Genomic DNA, 27753 nt, shown 5'->3' on the forward strand with positions numbered 1-27753 from the left:
TCAGATTGGGCCTTTGCCCTTGGCTTCATTCTCTCCTTTCTCTGAGGTCAAAGGCCGAGAGCAAGCGACCAAATTTATACCACTGCCAAGCGTGTTTTTTCATAAACTGGAGAGGGATTTGCTAGCTGGCACAGCATGGTTTCTGTGGGTAGCCCTGTGCAAATCATGGGAAGTCACTCCCAGCATGCCCTTGAGCTTCAGGGGCTATCCTAGCTCTGCCTCTCTCTTCTCAGTAAGAGAGTTCAGGAGGGGTCCACGAAGGTCACCGGGGTTCAGTGAGGGGAACGAAGGACACAAGCCCCACCACCACTTCTGACACCCCTCCCACAGCCAAAATGACATTGGATCTCAGCTTACTGCAGAGGAGACACTGGTGTGGACCCGTGTGATGTGAGCATCACACAGACACAGGGCTCTTCACAGCTCAGATCCTATTGGTTGGGCTGTACCATGGCTCACCCTGACTGTATAGTGACACAGACTTCTAGTAGGGACTTCAAACTGTAGCATTCCTCTGAGTCAAAGGCAGCCCAGTCAACCAACCAGAAGTCAAGGTCATGTATATGAGCAACAGTGAGATGGCTCAGTGGGTAAACATACTTACTGCACAAGCTTGGAGACCTGATTTTAATCCCCAGATCTTACCTAAAGGTGGATGGAACCTACTCCTCAAGGGTGTCATCTGACTTCCACATGCACAGCCACCATGCTGTGCACACACACATGCACACACACACACACACATGCATGCGCACACACACACATACACACATGCACTTTTTGTAAGTTGACCTGAAACTCTCAGCTATCCTCCTGCCTTAGTCCCCTGAGGGCTAGAATTACAGGTGTACTGTGCTGGTTAATATTAATTGTCAACTAGGCAGACTCGAGAATCACCTGGGAGACAAATCTCTGAGCATATATATAGGAGATTATCTTATGTCAACTGAAGTGAAAAGACCCATCTTAATTGTGAGTGGGACTGTCCCCTAGGCAGAACATCCCATACTGAAAAAAAAAATGGAGCCAGCGAGCTGAGCCCAAACATTCACCATTCTCTGCTTCTTTACTACAAGTGCAAGATGAGTAAGTGCCTCAAGCTCCTGCTGCCAGGACCCCCCCCCCATGATGGACTGGACTTGTGAACTGTGAGACAAAATAAGCCCTTTCTCCCATAAGATTGTTGGGGTAATGTTATAGCAACAGGAAAAGTAATTAAGACATGCATGTCCCCTACTATTAGTTCAGAGAGCATTTAAACAAACAGCAAACAAAACTACCGAACTGGGTTCCATTGTGTAGCACTGCCTGGCTCAGAACTTTCTATGTAACTTTCTATGGACCAGGCTGGCCTTGAACTCACAAAGAACCACTTCTGTCTATTTCCTGACTGCTGAACTTAAAGGCATATACCATCATACTTGGGTTCCAGAGAGAATTTTAATAAGTTCACAGCCTAGGGAAAGCATCCCCTTGGGCAGGATTTCTCCTTTCTTGGATTAACCATCATCCCATTTGCCCAGTTGAAGCTGAAGTCACTCCGTATCAAGCACAGAGGTTAGGCCCATCGCTTCAGCCTTCTCCTTGAGTGGAACACTTCTTACCAAGCTGGACTGGACCACCAGGCAAAGAATACGGTTCCTGTGAGGCCAGCCTTTCCAGCTCTGTGCTGCTGACATGGCCCCTGCGGCACCCATGCCCTGCGACACCATCAGAATGACAACACATACAGAGTTGGGCACACATCTCAAGCTCCCACAGTATAGCTGCCCTAGTACAGCTCCTGGGTATTCCAGGGGAAGCCCAGTGCAGAGCAAGCAGGGTGCTATCTGGTCAAGTGTTTGATGAAGAATCCTTCCTAGGCAGGGCGAATGGCACTGGGTGCTAGGCTAGGAATGGAGGACTCAGTCTGTGCTCCTCATATCACCTGATGCTCAGCCATTCTCGGTTGTCTAGGGGACAGAGATTGCATGCTGGCGCTCATCTCCTCAAAGGCTGCCATCCAAGAAGTCTCAGGTCTCCAACTCTGATCTTGGATATGAACGAGGAAGATTAACCTGTTTGCAATCTCTTCTCGTGTTACGGACCAATAGCAAAATGACAGGTGATGGCCTGCAAAAGAAGCCTTCGTGCGCAGGTTCATGGCTGCTCAGGTGCCTCATGGCATCATTAGGGATAACTTAGTTATTGCCAATTACCTGCAATACCTTCCCAATGCGGCCCTGCCAGCCTCAGTCAGCACCGGGTTTTCTCTGAGCAGCTGGAAAAACTGAGGCACCCTGAAACAGTGATGGTTCCTTTCTAAGATAATGAGGGTATCTCTTGATACAAGCTGCTGTTTCCCCCAGTGCTTTGCTTAGAAGTGGTTCTTAGCTGGGCGGTGGCAGTGCATGCCACCCAGCACTCAGGAGGCAGAGGCAGGCCTGTGAGTTCGAGATCAGCTTGATCTACAAGAGCTAGTTCCAGAACAGGCACCAGAGCTACACAGAGAAACCCTGTCTTGAAAAAACAAACAAAAAAAAAAAAAAAGGAGGAGGTGGAGGAGGAGGAGGAGGAAAGTGATTCCTAACTAAGTTTTAAAGAGAAGACACTCTCCAATCATAGGACAGGCACAAGATAAGGATGGAAGAGGCCAAAACCACACAAGAAAACAAGAGGCAAGTCCAATCCAGCACCCCATTCATCTGGGAAGGGGAAGGCAGTGGAGGCTCCCAGGCTGTGCCCAGAGTTTCCAGAGGCTCTGCTCATGGGATTTTTGTCTCCATGGAACCGAGCAAAGTTGCCACCCAGATCCTCCAGCTCATCCCAGCTGCCAGCGACAAGGCTCCACTTGCAGAGTCAGTTAAACGGACAGCCATGTTTTAAAGGAACACTATGAGAAAATCAGGCCCAGGCACCCCCCAAGCTCGTGCAAGAGTATGCAGGTAAAAGCAGACCTGGAATATCTTCCTCTACATGTTCCTGCACACTCAAGATACCACACTGCTAACTTTTAGCACGTATATGTGCATGCTTAAGATAGCAGAGAATTCAAGCAGAATAAGCTTTGCCTCTGGTAAACCTTAGCCCAGTCAGAAAATGACAAAGCATTTACAGTACTCAGAACACATACTCACAGTCTCAAGCCTCAGGTTTTGCTCTTTGCCCATCTCTCATCTAGATGCTGGGGCTCTCTCTGTTTGCCCAGACTCAGCCTGGCGTGTGCAAATCAGCTCTGGAGCTTCTGTGACTCAGCAAAGAACTCTGCTTGTATTTTTCAGATGGGATTGACCACGTCGTGACTGCATCCAGGGGGAGGAACCATTTCTCCAGCCGTTTCTAAGCAGAGCCCGGCAGCCGGCATGGCTGAAGCTCTCCCCAAAAGCAGAGGGCTTCTTGCTGTTTTCTGGGCTCACTCACTGGAGATGGAGACCCAGAGCTCAGGATGACCACGGCTGGGGAGGCGATGGCACTGTACTGCTGTGGGGATCCTGCCTGCTCTGAGCTGCACAGCCAAGGGAGGAAGGCTGGCTCCTGAGAGGACCTAGACAGCGCCTTACTTGAAAGGGAGAGGGAGGAGCAGAGGCCCGTGCTGGACAGCTCCTACTCTGAGATTGGGTGGGTCCCAATCTCAGGCTGCTTCTGCACACATTCTGCTTCTCTCTTCCTCTGGGGCACCGAATCCCCACAGGGATTTTATGTCACTGTAAGGTCACTAGCGGCATGTGTTTCCACTAAGAAGGGTATTTTCATTCTGAAGGGCACGTAGGGAGAAGACTGAATAAAGAAAATGGAAGAGAGCCGTTGAGCTCAGCACCATGTTCTGAGTGACTCTGGGGAACACTGCTGGCCTGAAAAGCAATTTCTTAGAAAGTGTGGGTTCCTCCGGCAGCAGGCGGCACTCTGGCCCCAGCTGGTTTGCTTGAACTGGGGAAGAAACAATTAAAATAACCCTGAGTGCCCTGCCAGAGCTTAACCACCAGAAAAAGAACTGACCACAGCTGAGTCTAGATCCAGGGGAGATACAGGCACCCAGGCCTGGCTCTCCAGCGCTAACCAGGGAGACCCTGCATGCCTACTTTGCTCCCACCAACCCTGCCCCACCCTAGTGCACTGGCCTGTACCACCCTTTCCTCCCACTGACCTCTTCTAGGAAGGCCCCAAAGTCATGCCCTCCCTCCCAAACTAGACCCAACTGGCATCACACTCCACAGAGAAGACAGATCATGATACAATGTAGCCCACTAAGTCAGGAAGCCCTCTACCTGCTGTCTGTCTGGGTCTGGCTAGTTCCCATCTCTTAGAACAAATGACCTGTTTGTGGCGACAACAGTGACACTCTGCGAAGATGCTGTCCTATGCCCCTTCTTGTCCTAACTCACCTGCCAGTCACAGCAGCCCCACAGCCGATCACTGCTGTTCTTCCTGTTTCACAGGTGAGGATCTTACGCCAAGCCACCTGCCCTCCACCCCACAACTAATCAGTGTGATGTGGGATGGGGAGTCTGAGCTCAGGATACCAACCACCTCCTTGGGCTGTAGCACAAGATGGACCATGAAGCCAGACCATCAACCCTGTGGGGCCAGCCTGAGTCTCAGCCCCAGTTTGGAGGACAGCTCCTCTTCCCCCATGTCAGGAGCAGACCACTATGAGAACATGCACAGGTTTTGTTTTATTTTGCAATACACATGGCTACACACTGAGCCAGGCAGTGCTCTTAGAATGAAATATGGCTCGCTGGAAGAGAACTGTAGCAATGTTTCCAATGACACAAGAGCATAAAACTGGGAGCAACCTCAAGGTCCAACAATGGGGAAAGAAGCCACCCCGACCTCAAAAGGCAAACACTAGTGTGTAATGGCACCATTGGCAGGTGCCCTGTGTCTGTGCTACCCATGGGTGAGATGGAAACAGCCTATTGCTAAGCTTTTGAAAAGCTGGCTGAAAATGTCTATACACGCCCACCACATGGTGGGTCCCAGGCTCAAGTCCCAGCACGGTGAGGAAGAAAAAGTGTGTGTGCATGTGTGTGCCCACGAGTGCATGTACACCTTTGCATGAGCTCCTCACAACAGCCACACAAAAGTCACAACAATAAAAAGCTCAGGCTGTGGATGAAGCTCAGCAGGCAAAGGCACAAGCCGCACAAGCCCTAAACTTGAGTCTCATCCCTGGAATTCACGGTTTCTAGAAAGTCTGCAGGGCACATACCAAGCGATCACATGGTTTTACCTCTAAGTTACAGAAACCCAGAGGACTTGACCTTCTGCTTTATGTATTTCTGGATTACATGCATTTTTTTAAAAAAAAAATTTATTTTATTTATTTATTTATTTATCTATTATGTATACAATATTCTGTCTGTGTGTATGTCTGCAGGCCAGAAGAGGGCACCAGACCTTATTACAGATGGTTGTGAGCCACCATGTGGCTGCTGGGAATTGAATTCAGAACCTTTGGAAGAGCAGGCAACGCTCTTAACCGCGGAGCCATCTCTCCAGCCCCGATTACATGCATTTTAAGACTATGGATATGTATTGTTAAGTCAGGAAAATCTATTTTTCATTTTAAAACAAACTTATGCAAATGTGTTAACCAGGTGCATTCATCTGTCACGGCAACGAAAGTGTCCCCCAAAGGCTGTCCTTTCTGGACCTCAGAAAGGGACACCCCTCTATAGTCCCCAGGCTGAAAGGGAGTAGAAGGGACAGGGTCTGGGCACCACACTAAGGCGTACCTCTCAGTGCAGCTAACTGATATAAAACATATCTGTTTCCTGACTGTAAAAGTAAAATATACCCAGTGCTGGGAGGGGAGGCAAGGGGAGAAAAGGGGAGGCAGATGAATCTTTATGAGTTTGAGATCAGCCTGGGCTACAAAGTAAGTTCTAGGACAGCCAGGAGGCTACACAGTGAGACTCTGATCTTAAAAAAAAAAAAAAAGAATTCTCTGGGGGCTGGGGAGAAAGTGGGGAGATGGCTCAGCAGTTAAGAGCACGCACTGCTCTTATAGAGGGCCTGATTTCCTTTTCCAGTGCCCATGCTGGGTAGCTCACAATTGCATCCATGTGCACAGACACATATGCATACACATAATCTCATATACATAATTAAAAACATAAATCTACTCATTGTAGAGAACTGGGAAAACAAAGGCATGATAAGAAAACAGCAATTCTTCATGGACCTTCTGCAGAAGCCCTTCCAGGGCTCAGAACCAGGGCTCAGCCTCCAGAGTAGAACCAACAGACTAACAGCAGTGGGCCCTAGGGCCAACCTGAGGAATGGAGCTTCAGATAACAGGGCCACTCCTGTTGCAGCGCTTGGGCAACTGCGAATTGCCCCCTAGGGAATCTTGTGTCGTCTTTCCTGTCACCAAGAGGCCCCTGGATTAACCTCTGCCAGCCTCCCCCTTGTTCACCCTTCCCGTTAGGAGGCCACGGTCACCTCTTCAGGAGAACTTGGGTACTGAGTCCCAGACTCAGAGACCTGCCACCTCATCACCGGAAACCCAGCTCCATACATCCCCCCCTGGTCCCTCAGGGATGCCTCAGACCTGTAAAGTCCAGATAATCTTCCCCCACACCCAGAGTCCATTCTCCCTTTCACTTCAGCTCCTGATTCGCCACCCACTAATCAGCTGAGTGAAGACCTCGCCCTTGCCTCTCCTGCACCTCACAGCCCCATCACCCATCTAAGCCACCTGCACATCAGCTTCTGCCAGCTGGCCATGCCTCCCACGGCAACTGCTCAAACCTATTTTCATTACTCCCATGGGGGACTTTGTGCGGTCACTTCACAAGCCTATATCTACGACCGTCCAGTTATTGCTTCGTGTGCTGTGGAGCACAGGCAGAAGTGACGTCATACTCTGCAGGGCCTTTTGCCCAGCACTGTGCTCTTGATGTTTAGCCACAATGGGGTGTGTAGATCTCCTCTTGTTTCCACTGTATTCCCACAGATATTTAAAAAAAAAAAAATCACATTACCGAGTGTTCCACCTCCTCTCTACCGGTGAGGAATTAGGTGGTTTCTATTTCCATGTTTTCATAAATGGTGTTACCGTGAAACCCTGCTATGACTCTGACACCCACCTGCTCAGGTGTCACTGAAGCAAGTTCCCCGGGGTGGGGGTTGGCTAGCAAAGGGAACAGGAATCCTGACTTTGTTAAACGTTGGAGCTTGTCCCCAGAGTGGTGGCCAGTCGAGGTAAGCTGCCTCCTCGCCACGGCTGGCCATGCTCCGTGTTAGTCATGCTGACTGAGTCTGATTTGCTTTCCCTAGTGAGAGACGAGAGCCATCTTAGATGTGTTTGTTGGCTGCTCTGGCCTCTGTGTCCACGGCTCCTGTGGTCCCTCCCTTCACCCTCTGTCTCTGGGGGAGTAATTGTCATTTACTGCCTTAAATAAGGCTTTCTTGGCTAGTAACCCTTTACTGGTTGTCACTAGTTTTATTTTTCCTTCGGGGTTTAGATTGTCTTCTCTCTACGGAGACGTTAATCATTTTATCCATCTTTTCTATGTTTTATGTTTTCATTTATTGTTTAAGAAACATTCATTGTGTAAAGTTTAAAAGAAACCTTTCGGAATTCTTGGAATATATTTTTAGTCTTGGTCTTCCCATGTCAGCCACTAGCCTGGCGACTCTCACAACATGCTGGCTCTGGCATCAGCACCAGCACTGCTGCTGTTCTAAGGCTGGACGACGTCCTGGTGTCTGAAAAGCTGTATCCTCTGCCTACTTGTTCAGACTCAACCTCTCTAGCCAACTTGCCAGGTTCAGTGAAGTCCTGTTCGGACTTTGGGACTGTCCTGGGGTTAGCGGGTCTCTGGGAAGAAGCTGATGTCTCTGTGACATTGTCTTTTCGTACATCACCATAGCACCATCCGCTCTCATCTAGAAGCTTTCAGATGTTCTTCAGTGAAGTTGTGTGGGGATGCGACTTGGTGGTAGAAGGTCTACCTAGATTACTGAAGGCCCTGGGTTGATCCCTAGCAACACACATGCGTGCACGCGCGCGTGCACACACACACACACACACACACACACAGCACACATGCACACCGTTTTTGTTGTTTTAGATCCTTTTCATGTCATTAATAAAAATCCCTGACCAAATCAACTTAAAAGAAAGAGAAAGGGTCTATTCTGGCTCAGAGTTCAAGGGATCAGTCTATCACAATAAGGAAGTCATGGTGGGAGGCGGGAGCTTGTAGCAACGCAGTTGAAAACGGCGTCGAGAGGGTCACCCTGCCTTTTGCTCCTGAGTTGCTTTGCCCTGTTCCTGCTCTTGTCAATTCCTTCATTGTGAACAGAACCAGCGTTTCCAAGCTTTCGTCATGGATTAGGAGCCAGCCTTTCTTCAGGAAACTTCCAGGCGCCTGGCACCAGACTGGAACTATTGAAGAGCCTGCCTTGTAGACTTGTAACAGCTGTTAGTCCGGGAGAGACAGTTATCGTGTGACCATTGAGGCGTTTAGCCTCAAGGAATATGCAACCACCCGGTTCTCAGCCTCTCAGGTGTGATTAGCTATTGTTATTATTCTAGAGCCGAATTAATAAACTCATATATACATATGTGTGTGTATATGTACATAAATGTATACACACACAAATTCCATTGGTTCTCTTCTTCTAGAGATCTCTCACTAAAACACCAGTGATCCTTTTGAAATTGACCTTGAGATAGAAAGCTGATAAACTAATAAGTTCTGAGAGTTTGTTCCATACGCTTTTTCCTTTTGCATGGATGATATCATATGTGGAAAACAGCTTCACCTTTCTTCCTTTCCAATTCTACTCTTTATTTTCCTTCTCTGGCCTTGGAGTTGTACCAGCAATACTTGAGAACAGTAAGAGAGCCTCTAACTGTTCTGACTTGAGACATTCCCAACAGTCTCCCACCTAACACCATGTTGGCTGCAGATCCACTAGACGCCTTTCATCGGGAGCAAGAACCCATCTGTGTTCTGAATTTGCTAAGTGCTTGTGTTTTGCCATCATGAATGGATATTGCAATGTACCGAGCTGTTTTCTTAGTATCTATTAGAAGAATCATTATGTTGTTTTCTCTTGCTTGCTGCTCACTGTCCTTCTTGACCAGGGTACCACCCAGACCCATCTCGCCATTGCCTCTGCACTGGAAAAATCTCAAGTCGAGCCTCAAATGTGGGAGAGGAAAGGCCTGGCTCTTCACAGTCTCCCTGAGGTGCTTCCACACAGAACTGATGTTGACAGGCAAGTCTTTCTCGGGGCTTAGTAGGATTTTTCAGTCTGATATCACATCAGGTGACTCTTGGGGGTGGGGTCTGAGCACTGGGAGGGTTTGAGGTGCAGCTTCCCACAGTAGTTTACCCTCCCACCCCAGTCTATGAATGGGTAAGAAAATACACTTGGGGATGAAGGAGATCAGCTTCTGGCCAAAGTAGCTACAGCTCTGGCTTTTGGGCTTTTAGCTCCAGGGTTCATATTTCTGATGCCTAAATCAGCCCCTCCCTTCCTCTCTCCCTTATCTATTTCTCGATTTCTTCCTCTCCCTCCTGAACCCTGGGCTCGAGCCAGTTCCAGTGGCATTTAAGCCCAGCGCTGTGAGAGCTGGAGAAGGAGAAGGTAGCACGATTGAAACCTCGCCAGCAATCCCATCTACTGCCTTAAGTAGCATCTGTACTCTGACAACGAAAGGTAAAAACAGGAGTAACCTCCCAACAGCCCTCAGGGTTCAGATAAGCCTTTTCCTGAATGTCTGACTCCTGAGAGTCACTGCAGTTGGTGACAGTGGCAGGTAGCCCAGACCATCGCTCTGATTTGTCCTCCAGCCTCCACTGTGAGTACACAGGGCCTTTGCCAGAGTCTCTGAAACTTACAAACTATCAGCTGCCACATTCTCCTGAGGGCACTCATACACCGCTACAGAAGAAAAATGGCTTCAGTGTGGGACTTGAGGCCGGGGCAGCCTGAGGACTGGCTTGGCACCACTATCATTGTGGAAGTGGAACTGGGAAGACAGAAGTGGGGGGCCTAGTCCTGGCCTCTCCTTCCATCCATGGTCAGAGTGGCCTCCTTGCTGTGGCCATGTTAGCTATGTTAAACACTTTCTGTAGAAAGAGGTGGACTCTGGGCATTCAGGGTCCTCACCTCCTGACTCAAACCCTCCATCCCTTCCCCTGTGCACAGGAAAGCTTGGCTCCTACAAAAACAATATTCCACAGTGTCGTTCTCAGTGACAGAGACTGAATGGGCACGGACAGCACCACTGAGATGCACCATGATGCCCCCACCCTGCCTGGGCACTGGGATCTCCCGAAGGAGAAGCAGAGGTCAGAAGGGAGAGAGGCTTTTCTTCACACCTGCGGACCCACAGAAGAGTCGAGTATAGGTGCGTAGCTGAAAATACAGTTGTCCTCCCAGTGACCAACTGTCCAGGGTTAGACAGGTTAAAGGTACCATCTGTCGAGGCCACCCAGCAATCTCACTGTATGGAGATGTGATAGCCCTACAATGGCCCTCTGCCATGCCCAGCCCTGAATGTCCCCTGAACCTTAGAACACCACAGGCCTGGGAAGCGTGGCCGGTGAATTGCTGCTAGGACCCTGGAACCTAAGGTGTGCATTTTCAAAAGTGCCGTCCACCCAGAAAAATGTGATCTCCTACTCCGTGATGCAATCCTTCCCACGTGTGCAAACACACAGGCCCACATAGATACAGACACATAGACACACACACACACACACACACACACACACACACACACACAATTGAAGTCATTCACCAATCTGTCACACTAGCTAGGCCCCAAGCCCTGACCTGGACCCACTTTGGAGCAAGTGGCACCCACAGGCTCTGGGAGCAGCACCATGTCTCCTCATCTTCAGGAGCCCCACAATCTGAGCAGTACCCGGAAGGGATATGGGCCAGTACACACAGGAAAGAGGGTTGAAGATCCCACAACACCCCCATCTGGCCCTGGGAAGGGCTGGCCGCAGGTCCTCTCACTGCGACGCCTTCTGAGTCCTTCTCCCTGACTTGTACTCAGTACCCAAAGCGAACACAGCACCATTATGTCCATTGCTAATTGGCATACGTCACGCAAGCCAGAGCAGAGAATGCACGGCATTCATGCTGGCGGAGCAGAGAAGAGGATGGTGCCGCTTTCACGAGGGCTAGTATGGGCCACAGCTGCTGCCTTCAGCCCCCAGTGCCCAGAGCTGAGGGCCCCACATTTCTGCCACACTGGAAGGGAGGAGGTGACCGTATGTGGGTTGTGGAAAGACCAAAGTCAAAGGGCACAAACAGTACCTGTCATGTCACACCTGCTGGTCTCCTAGTCTCGGCTGTATGTGGGGTTCAATTGTGTGCTCCATACAAGAAAGTGTGAGGTATGCATGTTCTGAAAATACTCTGTCCAGGAAGCCCTGACAGCGGAGCCGTTGGCCATGTATTCCTGCACACTCTGGACTCCAGCTCTGCTGCCTCTACAGGGTGTGGCCTAAGGCCTGCTCAGCACTCTAGAAGCAGAGTCTTCTTCACACAGGCAATGCCCTGCCCACAGGGTCAGGAGGGGACACTCTGCACTCCCCTTTCCTTTCTGGGGATGGCAAATGGGAGTCTTTTTTCACCTGCTTCTGTTGCTAGGGAATTACATCCAAAATGCAGCCATAGCCGGAGCCAAATAAAAATACTCCCCTCCCTCCCTGAAGTGATCATCATCCCTGATTCTGATCCCTGGAGTCCCTTCCTAAAACACCTACAAGCCTTGTCTCAAATCCTAATGAGGAGGAGAAGAACTCTGGTGGGATGCAGGCTGACAGCGTGTGCCTGGGGTCAGGGACTGGAGGTAGAAGCCCCCAGAATGTGGTTCTGGGAGCTTAAGAGGGAATCTGGAACACAGAGTGAGAGTTTGGAACCCAGCATGGGAGCCTGGAAACCAGGATGAAAGTCTGGAATGCGGGGCGGAGTCTGGAACCTAAGATGGGAGTCTGGAACCCAGAGTGGGAATCTGGAACCTAGGACGGGAATCTGAAACCCAGGGCAGGAATCTGGAATCCAGGGTGGGAATCTGGATCTTAGAACAGGAGGCTGGACCTCAGGGTGGGAGTCTGAACCCTGCGCAGATTTTGCCACTCTGTGGGTGGGATTCTGAAAGAATATTTGTCATACTTGCTTGGGTAAGCCCCTGCTGCTACTGGGCCTGGGGTGGTCCTGTCCCTGGCATCCAACATTCACCTGAGGTGGAAGGGAGGAGTGGAGTAAGGGGCCGCAGCATCTGCTTGATGCCAGGGCTCCGCTGCTGAGGGAGCATAGGTGTCGTCACTGATGAACACCTCAAGTCTCACCAGTCGCTAGCTCAAAGTTCGTCACAGATCCCTAGCCCACGTGATGAGGAGAGGGCCCATCTCTGAAGAATTATAGTATCACATGGACTAGTCACAAGTACACCCTGATCTCCTCCCCTCCTCTCCCTGCCCCAGCCCCCAGATCTACAGCTACCCACCACAGAGACTGTAGAAGGGGAGAGAAGCATAGATCTTCTGAGGATGTCAGACATAGGGTCCAAGGTGACAGCAACCAGAGGAGATGTAAAATGCCACCAAGGGTTCCTGGGGAGTGTGATGTTGAGCTCTTCCGGGTAGTGAGTGGATGGAGCCAAGTGTTGTACAGCTGCTTCCTCTGGATTTGATTGTCATGACCATTAGCATCTAGCACAAAGCAGCTGGGACGGCCTACTCGCGATCTCGTGCCTACTCATGTTCTCTTGCGGGAGGAGGGAAGAGGGCCACAGAACTCGCAAGGCCTTCCTGTGATCCACAGGTAGTCTCTAAACTCCCCACGATTCCAATTGCCACCGTATCAGAGCCGATAAATTGCCTGGGAAACACGCAGAAGTGTAGCGGTCTGTGAGTCACCCAGGGGACTTCCCAGGAATGAGTCCCCCACACTCTCTCAATAACCCTAATGAACTCACAGGAGCGCCCATCATGAACCTGTCTTCTTTGTAAGCTGCACGGCACAGGAACAGAAAACTCACCCAGACACCCACACGTATTGACAAGTTGTAGCCAGTGCTGATAAGAGCAGACAGACAGACAGACAAGGGCAGCACAATAGTGCCCAGGTAAACCGGGCTTAACAACACCCTGAAATTCATTTGGAATGACACTGTTCCCTACCAAATTTCAGCATATAGGTGGGGCTGAAATTTCTCCTCAGGGTCTTGGAACCAGATGAGGAAATTGGGGTTTGAGATTCACAGTTCCCATGGGGAGAAAGCTAATTATTAGGGTGAATGCACATAAACTTCAGTGTGAGAGGAGTCAAAGCCAGGACACCAGTGCTAAGCTCCTGCTGACAAGGTTCCCAAGTTCAAACAAAAGGTTTAAGATGTCAGACAGAATGAAAGAGGGAGGTCAGGCAGGGACATGACACAGTCGAGCCAGCATTAATTAAAGCTGAGACTTGAGGCAACGTACATGCCCAGCTCCTGCCAGCTGGTTCTGCTGCCATGTGGACCATGACAGTGCTTTGCCACGATCCTCTTTCCTCCTTTTGGTTCCATTGCAGTCGCCAGGCATTCTGGCAAAGCTGACTGGCATCCGGTACCTTCTGATGCTGGGGGAGAAAGGTTGCGTTCAGTTGACTCACATCAGTCTCAAATGTTGCCGATGCTCTCTTCTGCACACGAGGCACCAAAGGGCAGCTTGGTGCATGTTCTGGGGGGGTCACTAGAGGACATCTGTCATGGATATTGGTACAGCCCACTTTCACACCTGCTTCAGCCCCTCTGAGGCTCTCTGTGAGGACTCTGGGCAGAGTCTAGAGTCCTTTGGAGGTGATGAACTGACTTCTCCGCCTACCCAGAACCAAAGGGGTCTTGTGGAAAGAGCCCAACTTTCACAGCTTTAGAAAGGCTCCTGGAGAGAGAGAAGGAACAGCTGGAGTGCCAGGGGCCAGCCCTAAAACAGCTGGGTGGGAAGCAGGGATAGTAGGAGCCAAGACTTGCTGTCCAGCCAGTTTAGTGAAATCAGTGAGCTCCAGATTTAGTGAGAGACCCTGTTTCCAAAAATAAGGCAAAGATGGACTTAGGAAGACACCTCTGACCTCCACACACTCACACATAACCACATCCACACAAACCACACACACACACACACACACACATATATATATATATATATAAACACACACATAACCACACACACACAACCACAAACATACACACATACACACACACACACACACACACACACACACACTTATCATATGGGCCAACAGTTCTACTCTGAGGAATTGCCCCAGAAATACTAAAGTGTGCACAGGCTTGTACACGAATGGTCAATCTGGAACATCATACGTGGTTGGCCTAACCTGCTCCCTAACCACACAAATAACTTCATGGCCTTAAAAAACCTTCATGGATCTACACTTGAAGACAGAAAATATCGAAACTGCCTAGCAAATGTAAGTGAAAAAGCAAAGGAACAGATCCCAGTCTGCACCCCTCCTGCTGTTCACCCACTCCAGCCTCAGGCCCTTCTGGAAAGCAAAGGCAGGCTTGAAGAACTCACAAGGAACAGACAGGGAAGGAAGGTGCGCACAACCCAGGCCAGTGAAAGCCAGAAGCTAGAGAAAACTGGGCAGTTGCTGGCCAGGTCATAGCGGGGAATCGCAAAGAACCCAGAAGGCCACTGCCTGGGAAAAGAGCAGATATGAAGATGTGTGACTTAAAGAGAGGTAAGAGTGGGGACATGGATGCAGGTCGGCAACAGAGGGCTTGCCTAGACTGTTTGAAGCCCTAGGTTCAATACCCAGAGTCACCCATAAAAATCTAAGGTCTGGGATGGTATCTCAGTGCCATAGCTCTTGCCTTAAGAGGCGAGGATACCTGGGCATAGTGCACACACTTGTAATCCTAACCTGAGATGGCTGAAGTCAGAGAACAGGCCAGCTCAAAACCAGTCTGGGCTACATAAAGGGAAGAAGAGGAGGGGTGTGGGGGTAATTGAGGAAAGGAGACAGAAGAGGAGAAAGGGAAAGCTATCATTCAAATGCCTGGATTCCACCAACCCGACAGCGCGCCCTCAGAGCAATCTTGCACAGGAAAGCCAAGTCCATGGGAGAGAATTGGGGAAACTGAGAAACGAGACTTCCCTTGAGGAAAACTAAGCAAGGCACACACTGGTCTCTAAAACAACCCAAGGCAGGAAATCTACACACAGAGCAAAAGGCAACTCCAAGACAGTCTGAGGGCATGACAACAAAAACAACAATAACAACAAAAACACACCTACGGTTTAGAAGCTGGCCTGAGAAGCAGGGTCACACACCTGTAATCCCAGCACGCTAGAGGTGGAGGCAGGAGGGTCAGTAGTTCAAGGCTAGCCTGAGCTACACAATGAGTTCAAGGCCAACTTGATTTTCTGTCATGAGGGGGTAAAACAAGAAAAGCCAAAATTGACACAAAAAAGGAAAAGAAATGAAAGAATTATTGAATGACTAGAAAAAGAAAAAAATATCCACTTTGTTTGTTTTTCCGAGACAGGGTTTCTCTGTGTAAATCTGGCTGTCGTGGAAGTCACTCTGTAGGCTAGGCTGGCCTCAAACTCACAGAGATCCACCTGCCACTACCTCCCAAGTGCTGGGATAAGAAAAAAATATCTTAAAAATAAGAAATTAATATTAAGATGCTCAAGGGAGAAAAGACTCAAATGAAAAATTAATAAGAAACATTGAAGAACAATAGGCAGGAAAGCCAAGAAAATAAAGTGACAGAGAGAAAATAGAAAGGGGCCAGGTGTGGTGGCACGTTTTAATTCCAGCACCCGGGAGGCAGAGGCAGGTTCAAGGCCAGCCTGGTCTACAGAGCTCAGGCCTTTAATCTTCAGCTACCTGAGTGGACTCTGTAGAATTCATAATGAGTTCAAGGCCAGTGAGGACTACACAGTGAATTTCAAGCCAACCTGGGCTACAGCATAAGAAAAGGTGAGGAAAGGAGTGGAGAGGAGAGGAGATAGAGAGAGACACATGTCCCTGGAAGAGACAGACAGAGGCAAAGACAGACATACAAAGGGGCCAGACAGCATTTAAAACTATAACCAGGCAGGGCGATGATGGCATATGCCTTTAATCCCAGCACTCGGGAGGCAGAGGCAGGTGGATCTCCATGAGTTTGAGGTTAGCCTGGTCTACAAGAGCTAGCTCCAGGACAGGTACCAAAGCTACAGAAAAATCTTGTCTCAAAAAAAAAAAAAAACCCAACAAACAAACAGGAAGACTCTAACCAGGAGAACTGGAGAATGGTCTCAGCAGTTAAAAGCACTGGCTACTCTACCAGGGACATGTATTATTACAGCACTCACATAGAGAGTCACAACGGCCTATAACTTCAGTTTCAGGGGATCTAGTGCCCTCTTCCGGCCTCCTTGGACACTGCACACACATGCTGCGCTGGCATATAAACAGCCCAAAATGTCCATACACATAAAAATAATAAATAAATAAATAAATAAATTTTAAAGCTATAACAAAGAAGTTTCTCATACAGATTTTAGAAAAACCTTGAATTTCAAAGGGCTCACCGCATCCCTAGAAAACTAAATCCAGTTTATTGATTTCAACACATATCCAGTAAAACTATAAGACATCAAAGCTAAAGCCGGAGTCTTCAAGGCTTTCAAACCAAAAGATCAATTAAATTCCAGTAGCAAACGCGAACAGGCGTCAGGTCCTGGATACCGAGCTAGGCACAATGAGTGCACACTCGTCACCCCAGCACTGCAGGAGGCCAAAGGCTAGCCTTGGCTACAAAGTGAGAGCCTGCCTCAGGCTTGTGGAAAGCTCACAGGGGCCTCCCAGACTCGGAAAGCCAAAGCTAGAGACATTCAAAGAGCTAAGTAAAGGCTGTTATCACTGGAATTTAGCCTTGGCACACAGTAACTAACTACCCGGGCCCTCTGCTGATGGAAGCAAGTACATCACCAAGAAGTGGGAACCACCTGTCCCTCGCCACAAAGCTCCACTTAGTGGGTATAACGGGGTGAAGGGACCTGCAGCCTTGGGAGCGCCCCGCCAGAGCCCACAAGATGCAAGTGTGCCGCTTTCCAGTCAGCAGCAGAAGCAGAAAATGTCCTGCACAGGCTTAGCATGACATCTGCCAACTAGCAAGGGAAAGCAGCCACCTTACTGAGCACGTCACACAGGGCGGGGCGTTGGTCCTGAGAACGATAGGATGTCCAACACCTTGGACCCAATGTCCCTGAGGAGGCTTTCTTGTCCCAGATCACAGCCTTCTTCTGATCAGGACGCCTCGGATAAACTCAAGAGACAAACATCTCCAAACAACATTAATGGCCTCCTAAGCCTCAAGGCCATGGAAAACAGAAAGGCTGAGCCAGAGGACATACCACTGGTACAGTGTGGGGACCAGGATGGGACTCTGGGACACAAAATAAGGATAGGTGGACAGTCCATTTTTCACTTTTCTGTAAGGCGGGGTCTCACTGTGTAGTCGTGATTGGAACTCATTAGGTAGACAAGGCCGACCTCAGTCTTACAGAGATCCCGCTGCCTCTGCCTCCAGAGTGCTAGGACTAAAGGAAGGGAGAGTAGGAGAGGAGGTGACACCAGGGTAAATGTGACATGAAAGCAGAGCGGGGTGGATGGGGAGCTGGGGAGGAAGGGGACCAGCCGAAAGGAGAGGGGGCAGAGCAGGAACATAGGGAGGAACTAAGAATAAAACATGGTATCTGTGTCTGGGAATGCCATAGCGAAACCCATGTCTTCATATGCCAACCAAAACTGAACTATAATTTTAGCATATGTATGAAGACACCCTGGTATATCTCATTACTTTGTAAGCTAATCTAAAATATTTCACTGAAAAATTAATAATCAGGACCAGCAAGATGACTCAGCTGGTAAAGGCACCTACAGCCAAGCCTGATGACCGGAGTTCAGTTACTAGAACCATGTGACGGAAGGAGAGACCTGACTCCTGAGAATTGTCCTTCTGCCTACACACATACGTGTGCACACACATGCACACACAAATAAATAAATAAATAAATAAATGTTTAGAAAATAGACTAAAATAGAATTGGGCAAGAGTAAAACTTTGCTTTTTAGAAAAACAATATCAAGCATAGTGATGTATGCCTTTAATTTCCAGCACTCGGATGCAGAGGAAGGTGGATGTCTGTGAGTCTGAGGCCAGCCTGGTTTCTATAGTGAGCTCCAGGACAGCCAGAGCAGAAGAGGAGGAGGAGCGAAGAAAAAGAATATCTAGACAGCGGTTTTTTATGAAAGCCGAGACTGGCAGCTGCCCCGTGTCCCTCAGCAGGTGAACGGATGAAAGAAAGATGTGACCATACAATGGAACACTACTCAGCAACGATGAAAGAAGTATTGATACAGATAAAAGAGGGTCGGCCCAGACACACGGCACTCCTGAAAGAGCCCGGACACAAAAGCACAGCCTGGTGGGTCTGTTCTTCTGAAGTGCAGGGGCTGAGCTAATGCACCAAGGAAACGGATCTACCTCTTTCTGTCTGGGCAGCAGGGCTGGGGAGGGCTCTTGGCAAAGGGATTCTCCTATGTGTGCCAGGGCTGGGGTATGTGTCCTCACACCTATACAACCCCTGGAGAAAAGGTGCACTAAGAGATGCCACTATGTAAATTTTACCCCTAACCCCCCAAAAAAATCTAAAAAAATAAAGGTCAGTTTAGTAAAGCATTTTCAAAAAATGCCTTCATTTTTTAACTTCCTTTGCTCACTACACTCCAGGGCCTCTAACAGCTGGAAGACATATCCTATACCTGTAGCCTTCCTTACTGCACCCAGCGGGTGGGGAAGAGAGTCAAGTGTGGGTCGCCTCGAAAAAGCTTAAAGTCTACCGGAAAAATCAGGTGGGTGCCCCCCCACCCGCAAAGATGTCAAGAGAAAGAAAGACACCAGCGTACAGATGGCAGCCAGCCTAGGAATGGATACTTACTGTCAGTAACCACCACGGACATGCCAATCAAAACCAAAGTGAGACACCACCTTGCAGCCGCAGGATGGTGCGTGCCAACAGAAAGTAAGTGCTGCACAGAAACTGCAACCTTTTCTACCACTGGTTGGAATGGAAACTGAGGCTGGCACCATGGGAACAGCGCTGCAGCACCTCAAACAGAATGTCATATAGCTGGGAGCTCCATTGTGGGTGGAGGCAGTGCTTTGGGGTTTTGATGGGTTGTTTCTTCGTTGTTTTTTTTTAAGGGTCTTGTCTGGGGGGTGGAGGTGGACAACTTTAATCCCAGTACTTGGGAGGCAGAAGCAGGTGTATCTCTGAATTTTAAGCCAGCCTGGTCTACAGACTAAGCTCCAGCAAACCAATGCTACACAGAGAAACCCTGTCTTGAAAAACAAAACAAAACAAAACAAAAACCAGAAACACAAAAACAAAAAAGAGGGTCTCAGGGATGAGCAGGGAACACACCTTTAATCCCAGAACTTGGTAAGCAGAGGCTGGTAGATCTCTGTGAGTTTGAGGCCAAGCAGGGTAACATAGTGATACCCTATTTCAAGATAGATAGATAGATAGATAGATAGATAGATAGATAGATAGATAGACAGACAGACAGATAGAGTGACCCGGACATTCACACAGCTATGCTCGTAGTGGACTCTGGATATGGGCAGTATAAAGCAGCCTCAGTTATTCCCACATCCATGTCCACAGAGACACCGTATGCAAGGTAAGAATGTGGACAACACACACACATACACTAAAGGATAAATGCAAACAGTAATGGTCCTCCCCAGCCTTAAGAAGGAAGGAAGGAAGGAAGGAAGGAAGGAAGGAAGGAAGGAAGGAAGGAAGGAAGGAAGGAAGGGCTTCCAAAGGATACTAGTTCAAATCCCGGCACCCAAGCAGGCAGTTCCCCACTGCCTGCAACTCTAGCTGCAGGGAACCTCATGCCCTCTTCTAGTCTGTTGACACCAGAGACATATACACATGAATTTAAATTTTTTAATTAAAAATAAAACGACAGAAAAGGATGCCAACACACTCAGCAACATAGACGAGCGTCACAGTGTAGGATACTTGAGACTTGAAGAAATGATGTTTGGTGAGATAAGCCAGCCCGCACCATGATTTCACTTCTGATGTCCCCAGAACAGTCAGATCAGAGGCAGGGACATGGCAGATCCATGACGAGTTGACATCTAAGGGGGATGAAGTGTCAGGGTTTTTAAAAATATTTTTATTACTTTTTAACTTGTATGCCTGTGTGTCTACATGTGCAGGCTTCTACAGAAGCCAGAAGAGTGTGTCAGATCTCCTGGAGCTGGAGTTACAGGCACTTATGAGATGCCCAGCATGGGTCCTGGGAACTGCTCTCCTGTTCTCTTGAAAAGAAAAATAAGGTTTATTCTATCAGAGATAGCTAGCCTGCCACGGGTCAACATCCCACAAGTCTCCCCCACCTTTAATCTCCCCCACCTGTTAAAACTTTGGTTTACACAAAAGCCCTGTGGTTACCACCTACCTTAGAATAAAAACCAAATGTCATCCTGCCCCGATGTGCTTACTAGCCCTATTTGGGTCATGGTACACCATTTTATCAAAAAGAATTGTTTTTTTTTTTAATCCAAAAAACGTCCTTTGTGTGATGCCAAGATTATTCTTTGTTTCCACCACTTGGCAGAGCAGAAAGGGTTCTTGACTGCTGAGCTGCTTCTCCAGCCCCTAAAGTTTCAGTTTTGCAAGAAAAAAATAGAGCTGAAGGTGGGTGACGGCCATGATGGTTTTGCAAAAATGTAAATGTACTTAATGCCACAGAACTATGCCCTGCTCCAGACTAGAGCTTCAGGTGTCCAATTTTATAAGGTGTATATTTCACCACAGTTAAAACACACACAACCGGTGGTGGTGCGCGCCTTTAATTCCAGCACTCAGGAGGCAGAGGCAGGCGGATCTCTGTGAGTTCGAGGCCAGCCTGGTCTACAATAGCTAGTTCCAGGACAGGCTCCAAAACTACAGAAAAACCCTGTCTCGAAACACACATACACGCACACACACACACAGAGCCAACAAAGTCACCTCCATCCCTCTTTAAACCTGTCATGTAATGGAATCTCTAGGGACACTGGGAGAGAGCTTCCTCTGGCACCTCCAGAAAGAGCCTCCACTGACCTTGCCCTGGATAGCCCTACCTGGCCTGTTCCCACCCTCAGACGAAGTCAGGGTTTATGCTGGGCATGTGTGCAGGAGAAGAATCTTGAATTTCAGTTCCACGTGGGCTTACTTCCTGGCTTACTTCCAAAACATTCTTCTCCTCCTGAGATTTTGATTCAAGAACTCGGGGGGAGGCGGGGAGTAGAGACTGAAGGTCTTTAGCCTTGGAGCCCAGGGAAGAGCACACAGGCTCTCGAGCCCTGGCTTGGAGGGTTCATCTCTCTGGAATGTCAGCGGATGGTGGTGGTGGCTGGAAGGCCCCCTACTCAGCTTCCTAGTGATTCTTTGACATTGCACTCTGAACTGCCAAGGATACCGGCTTCAGTAATGTCGCTGGAAGTGACAAAAATCATGCACCTGCCAGCCTTATATCAAAGGTGAGCACTGGGGCAACACAGTACACCTCTGCATTTCTCCTCTCTAAAGGACACCAACTGAGAACCTAGAATAGCCTGGGTATACGAGGTGTGTGTGTGTGTGTATGTGTGTGTGTGTGTGTGTGTGTGTGCATGTATAACAAAATTGAATACAATGCAAAGGCCATAAACCATCAGCAGAGGGAAAACAGCCAAGTTAGAAAGTAAGCAGTCAAAAAGCTAGGTGTGGAGTTGTACACCTATAATTCCCACACACAAGAGACACAGACAGGAGAATTGCCATAAGTTCAAGGCCAAGCGGGGTTAGATAGCGAGTTCAACCACAGCCAACCTGGGTTACGCAATGAGATGTCTCTTCAAAACAACAAAAGGAAAAAGAAAGAAAAGAAAAAGAGGCCTGGGAGGTAGCTCAATAGGCCTTAACCACTCTATGAAAGTATAAAAACCCCAAGTTTGAGTCCCCAGGACCCATGAGAAAAAGCCAGGTGTGTCTGTGATCTAGTGCCCACACTGTGAGGTGGGAGCTGGAGACAGAAGAATCCCAAAGGCTCTGGAGACAGCTAGCCTAACCAGTACACTGACACACAGGAGACACTGTCTCAAGATGGAAGTTGAGGACCAATGTTTACCTCTAACTTCCATCTATGTGTGATATGATGTGTGTACCCACATGCATGACTGCACACACACACACACACACACACACACACACACACACACACATGAAAGAGAAAAGAAAGGGAGAGAGAAGGAAAGCAAATAAGTCAGTAGGAAGAGAAGTGTCATGGCACTGTTTGGTGCCGACTCGGGGGCTCTCTGAGTGCTTATGTCTGCTATCTGAAGGGTGACTGGGTTGACTAATTTTTCTGCTACATCAGGCTGCATGGAATCAGAGCCGCAGAGGAACCCTAAGTATGAAAGCATAGCTGTAAGGCCAGCAAGGCCCCAATGGTAAAAGGATTGCTGTCGCCAGTTGCTCCAAGCCGGACCTGCCCTCTTACCCTCCAGTCCCAGTAGGAATGAGACACACGACTCTGTCCAACCTGACTTACTACAGAGCGGAGGGAAGAAAGATACGCACAACGTGAAAAGGGAGCCAGGGCCTCAGCAGGGCAGACCAGGTTTCATAAGAGGTGAAAGGTCCGTATGGACACCACAATAGAACCTGTCCTTGAGTCCCGCCTACTGCCAGGGACAGTTTAAGCCCTCTGCAGCTCAGCTGCTCCCTTTACTGTACCGGCTGTGCCAGGCAACGACTTGTGTTCAAACCCATCTACTCCTAGACAACCACCAACCATAGAGTATACCTGCAGGGTTTGAGGACCCGGTCAATGTAGTAGTAGTCTTGCTGGCCTAGGCCAGACAATGTGGGCTGCACCCCCAACCAAGCCTCCTAAAGTCTTTTTTAAATATTTATTTATTATGCTACAGTGTTCTATCTGCATGTGTGCCTGCAGGCCAGAAAAGGCACCAAATCTCCTTACAAATGGTTGTAAGCCACCATGTGCCTGCTGAGAATTGAACTCAGGACCTTTGGAAGAGCAGCCAGTGCTCTTAACCGCTGAGCCACCTCTCCAGCCCTGCTTCCTATATTCTTAACACTCAAAGGAAGCACCCAACCAGGCTGTGAACACTGCCAAGGGCTTGCTCTCCTCAACTCCAGACCGTGGCTCCTGTACTGAAGCTGGGACAGCGGCTCCAGGAGCACAGCCCCCAGTGTTGTCCTCTTCCTCAGCACCATTCCTGGCTCCCACACACAACCACGCCAGGACAGGGCAAGCCCAGCAGCACACATAGCCCTCGTGAGGCCACTTTCCCCACAGCCAACTCCCGACTCCCTAAAACACACTCAGGATATTGTAGTGACCCATAGCAAATCCGCTAACATAAAGTGGACTAAGAGTGCTCATCAAGAAGGGTTTGGAAAATGTGGGGTGCACAGGGGGAGGTACTGACTTTTGACATAGAAGGAAACCGCACCATGTAGGGTCGCATGGCTGAACATTCTGCTTAAGGACATGATGGAAGGCCAAACAAACCAAACACAGACAGACAAGAGCCACACGACTCCACTTACGGAGTGTCCACCACGGTCAAGCCAGACATTCATACGATTGCAATGGTGGGCGGTAGGAGCGGACACATACTCTAGAGATCTACTACAGGGCACTGTGCCTACAGCTGGCCATGACTGACACTGGCAGGGTTATGAACTTGGTGTGTGGTTTTTTTCATTGCTGCCACCCAATACTAGGTCAAGCAGAACTTAAAGTAGGAGAGATTTTATGGTAGTTCAGTTCCACAGCAGGGGGGGCTTGGCGGCTGGGACTCTGAAGAGAAGATGTTCGCACACGAGCCTGCGGGAGACATTTCCCACCGAAACCATTATGCTTAGAATCTGCTAAGAGGACAGACATTCCGAAGAGTGCTCTCACCTGCCGTAATAAAGCCAAAAATAGAAGGGAGGTGGGGAAAGAGCCCATCTGGCTGTTCTGATGGAGAAAGCCATGCTGTTCTCACTAGAGATAGAGGCAAGGTGATGGTGAAGGATTCGGGCACAACCTCCAGCCGCAAGCGAATCAGGACGAGGTCTGCACTATTTATGACAGGGCTCCTCTTTCTTGTCTTTTCGTTTCTCAAAACAAGTTTTTATTGAATTCAGGATTGAGACAAAGGCAGATTCTCTAGCTCAGGCTGGTGCAGAACACACGTTACAGCCCAGCCTGAGCTCAATGCGATCCTCCTGCCTCAACCTCCAGAGTGCTGAGATTATAGGTGTGAGCCACTACATCCAGCAATATTTGCTAATGATTATGGCATTTTTTTTCATTCTCCTGGATTTTGAAATTACAATAAACACAAACTTAAGTACCCAAACTCCAGGCCTTGAGCAGACTGGCTGACTGCTGTCAGCTGCCACATACGATCAGAGTGTGAGTGGCTGATTCTTCCAGCAAGAAATGGGAGAGGCAGAGCAACAAACACCATTAAGGACAGTTCCTTGAGCCGTCAGGGCACAGCCTACACCCTTCTTCTCCTCTCCAAGTTACAGTGTTTACTTATGTAGTCTCTGAACTAGCTGCAGGGGCTGCACATGTCTGATTCCTGTAAACTAGGGTCGGTCCAGTCTGGATGGCACTTCCTTACAGCCCTGGAACTAGGGCAGCCCCTGGCAAGGGGACACAGGTTCACAGACACAGAAATTACATGGAACCACATGGGCTTGGCCAGCGCTCTTTCTGCAGAAAACACTCCAGAGCCTTCCGTATTTTTGTACCTCAAAGCTTGGTTACAAGAAGGTAAACCAGGCTCCTCCTCCCCCAGTGTAGAGCGAAACACGGCAGGTGACTGCTATCAGGGTATAAATTCACAAGCACACGCTTCCTGAGAGAAGAGGGCCAAGAAGGCCCTGCTTTTTGATTCCACATCTTGGTGGAAAGAGGATTCTGGCGTCTTCGCTCCACCCACATCACCGAGCTGGAATTAGTCCCTCCGTTCTCTAGTTTGGGACCCACAACTAAGGCCAGAACGGTTTCTGGTGTCCTGCTGTTCTGCCAGTGCTCACCCAGATCTGTGAGTCAGCGCGGGGCTTCACCACCACCTTACTATATTTACAGGCAGCCTGCAAAGGGGGCTTTGAGCGTTTCACCGCCTTGTGGAGAAAGCCCGATCTAGCTGGGACGCAGAAGGTTTCGTTTTGTTTTATTTTGTTTTAAATCCCAACTGATTTTCAAAACAGGCAAGGTCAGTGGATAGGCAGATTATTTCCCGAGGAAAACTGGCCAGGCCAGTGTCCTCTCTCACCAACTCCCAAACGCAAGCAAACGATAATTCAGTGGCCTCCACACATCCTTAGCATCCCACGGCTGTATGTCCAGCCTGGAAAGGTGGGCCTGGAAAAATTTTAAGTCATCTGCCCCAAAACAAAAATCTAACCCCACCACCACCACCCCCATACCCCGGTAGTACCATCCCGGAGGAGGTACTGTGGAGACGATGAGTCGCTTGGTCCCTGGCGGTGGCGCACCTGCGCGTCCACACCCAGCGGCAGCGTCACCGGCGGCTCCCTAGGCCTGCGCAGGGCTGGCCCTGCTCCCGCACACCGCGGGAAACCGGTGCGGTGAAATAAATGGCCAATGGAGCGCAAGAAATGTCCTAGAGAGGCAAAGAGGACCCCAACCTGGGCTCCGGACCCCTGATTACGGGGTGGGGGGTGTCGAGCAAGCCCCGCCACCCTGCTCCATCCCGGTGCCATCCTGCTCCATCCCGGTGCCACCCTGCGCCATCCCATCCGCCCGTCGTCACCCTTTTCTATACCGGTGCCATCTCCGCCACCCTGGGCGTCACCACTTCGCTCCATCCCGGTGTCATCCCCGTCACCCTGCGCCACCTCCAGCCCGCAGCGCAGGGCATCCGCCGGCCCCAGATACTCTGTGCCTGGCGCCAGGCGGAGCGTAAAGGGCCCTGATGAGTGCGCCCCTCGTCCCTCCCCGGTCAGCTGTGGGGTGCGTGGGAACAGAGAACCGCGCCACTGCTCACCGAGGTTCCCCACGATCAGGCTTCGGGCGGCGGCGTCCGACGGCCGGGCTCAACCATCGCAGTGTCGCTGCGGCGGGCGGGGGCCGCGCGTCACCGCGGGCAGCGCCCCGAACCCCGGCCCGCCCCTGCGGGCGCTCCAGCCGGCGCCGGCCCAGCGTCGCCCGCCCCCTGGCTTCACCAGATCGCTTCGCTTATTCCTTTAAGAAACAAGTCTCAGGTCCGTGAAAGTGAGAAATGACATTGCCGAAAATGACCCTAGGGCTACAGAGGACCCTGCTGCGCCAGGCGTGGTTCTAAAAACCACCCAGGTTAAATGTGCCTGCGGGTCGCCGAGGGCCACGCGCGTACGAGGGACTATCCGTGGTAGGAATCACTCACCCTCATTGCGTGCTGGATGTGAGCAGCCATGAGCAGCGCCCCGCGAGTTGCACGTGGGTGTTCCAACCCTTAACCCTTGGCTTCCCGGCTCCAAGAACTGCTTTCCAAGGCTCTGTAGGGAGAGAAACAAACACTTTCAGGCTTCAGTGAGCAAATGGTATTCCGGATTCCGACATTCACAGTTCAGTACTCCCCGCTTCACTTTTGCCCCCTGCCCCCTCCTATACTGGCGATGGAACCTAGGGCCAAGTGCTGTGCCAGTAAGCTATATCTCAACCTTCTTGTTCCCTCATTTTTTTTTGTTTGTTTTTATTCTGTTTCATTTCTGCTGCTGTAATAACAAAGTTCCTGGTGAAAAGCAACTTAGGGAACAAATAGGTTTATCAGCTTGCGATTCCAGTCTATCATTTTGGGAAAGTCAAGGCAGGAACTTCGAACAGCTACTTCTTATCGGCAGTCACGAACTGAGAGAAACGAATGCTTGCTTGCGTGTATGTGTGCTTGTTTGCTTGTGTTCACCTCCATTTCTTCACTTTTATACTGTTGAGGGGGAGGATGCTACATAGGAATGGTGCCACCCACAGGGGACTGGGTCTTCTCACATCAATTAATTAAGACAGTTCCTTACAGAAATGTCCACAGGCCAGGCCAGGCCAGTGTAGACAATCCCTCACTGAGACTCTCTTCCCAGGTGACTCCAACTTGTGCCTATTACAATAAAGATAACCATTACATCCAGGCATTGTGGTATACACCTTTCACCCCAGCAATTGGGAGACTGAAGCAGGCAGAATCCTCTGAGCATGGTCTGCATACTACATAGTGAGAACCAGGCTACTTAATGAGACACAATAAGACATTATTTTTACATTAATTAATTAATATAAAATAACCTAGCCATGACATAGGCTCCTTGGGAGACCTGGAACTTACTATATTGACCAGACTGGCCTCAGTTTACAATGAATCCCTGCATCTGCCTCCAAAGTGCTGGGATTGCAGGCATGGTGACAATTGGCCTTTTTTTTTTTTTTCTGTGACAGATCTGACTATCTTCCTTTGGCTATGTAGCCAGGTGACTCTTGAACCTGCTAATACTCTTGCCTCACCTTCTAAGCATCTGAGATTACAGGTCTGTACCTTCATGTCAGTTTTCTTTCCCCCTCCTAAATGCTGCCAAGTGTGGGGGCATAATCCCAGTCCAGAAGGACTGTCAGACTGTCCTTCCAGAAGGAAGTCAGGACCGTCAGAGATCTGCCTGGGCTCCG

At 49.5% G+C, this 27753-nt stretch overlaps 1 protein-coding gene across 13 annotated transcripts in view; it reads right to left on the reverse strand.

Annotated features, from left to right (window-relative positions):
- The window catches only part of Jakmip3 (Janus kinase and microtubule interacting protein 3), a 127534-nt gene extending 100896 nt beyond the window's left edge, over positions 1-26638 (reverse strand). For 2 of the 13 annotated variants that reach the window (XM_087908314.1, XM_085693294.2), the window contains exon 1: positions 26486-26630. The gene's annotated coding sequence lies outside the window, so the exon portion shown is untranslated. Of the gene's footprint in view, positions 1-25885; positions 26004-26107; positions 26187-26485 lie in introns of those variants that run through there. The other 11 variants (XM_087908313.1, XM_085693296.2, XM_085693286.2 and 8 more) reach the window with 10 other exon arrangements.
- Positions 26639-27753: the final 1115 nt, after the last annotated feature.

This window comes from Myodes glareolus, chromosome 7, assembly GCF_982192425.1.
Source record: "Myodes glareolus chromosome 7, mMyoGla1.1, whole genome shotgun sequence".
Taxonomy (NCBI): Eukaryota; Metazoa; Chordata; class Mammalia; order Rodentia; family Cricetidae; genus Myodes; species Myodes glareolus.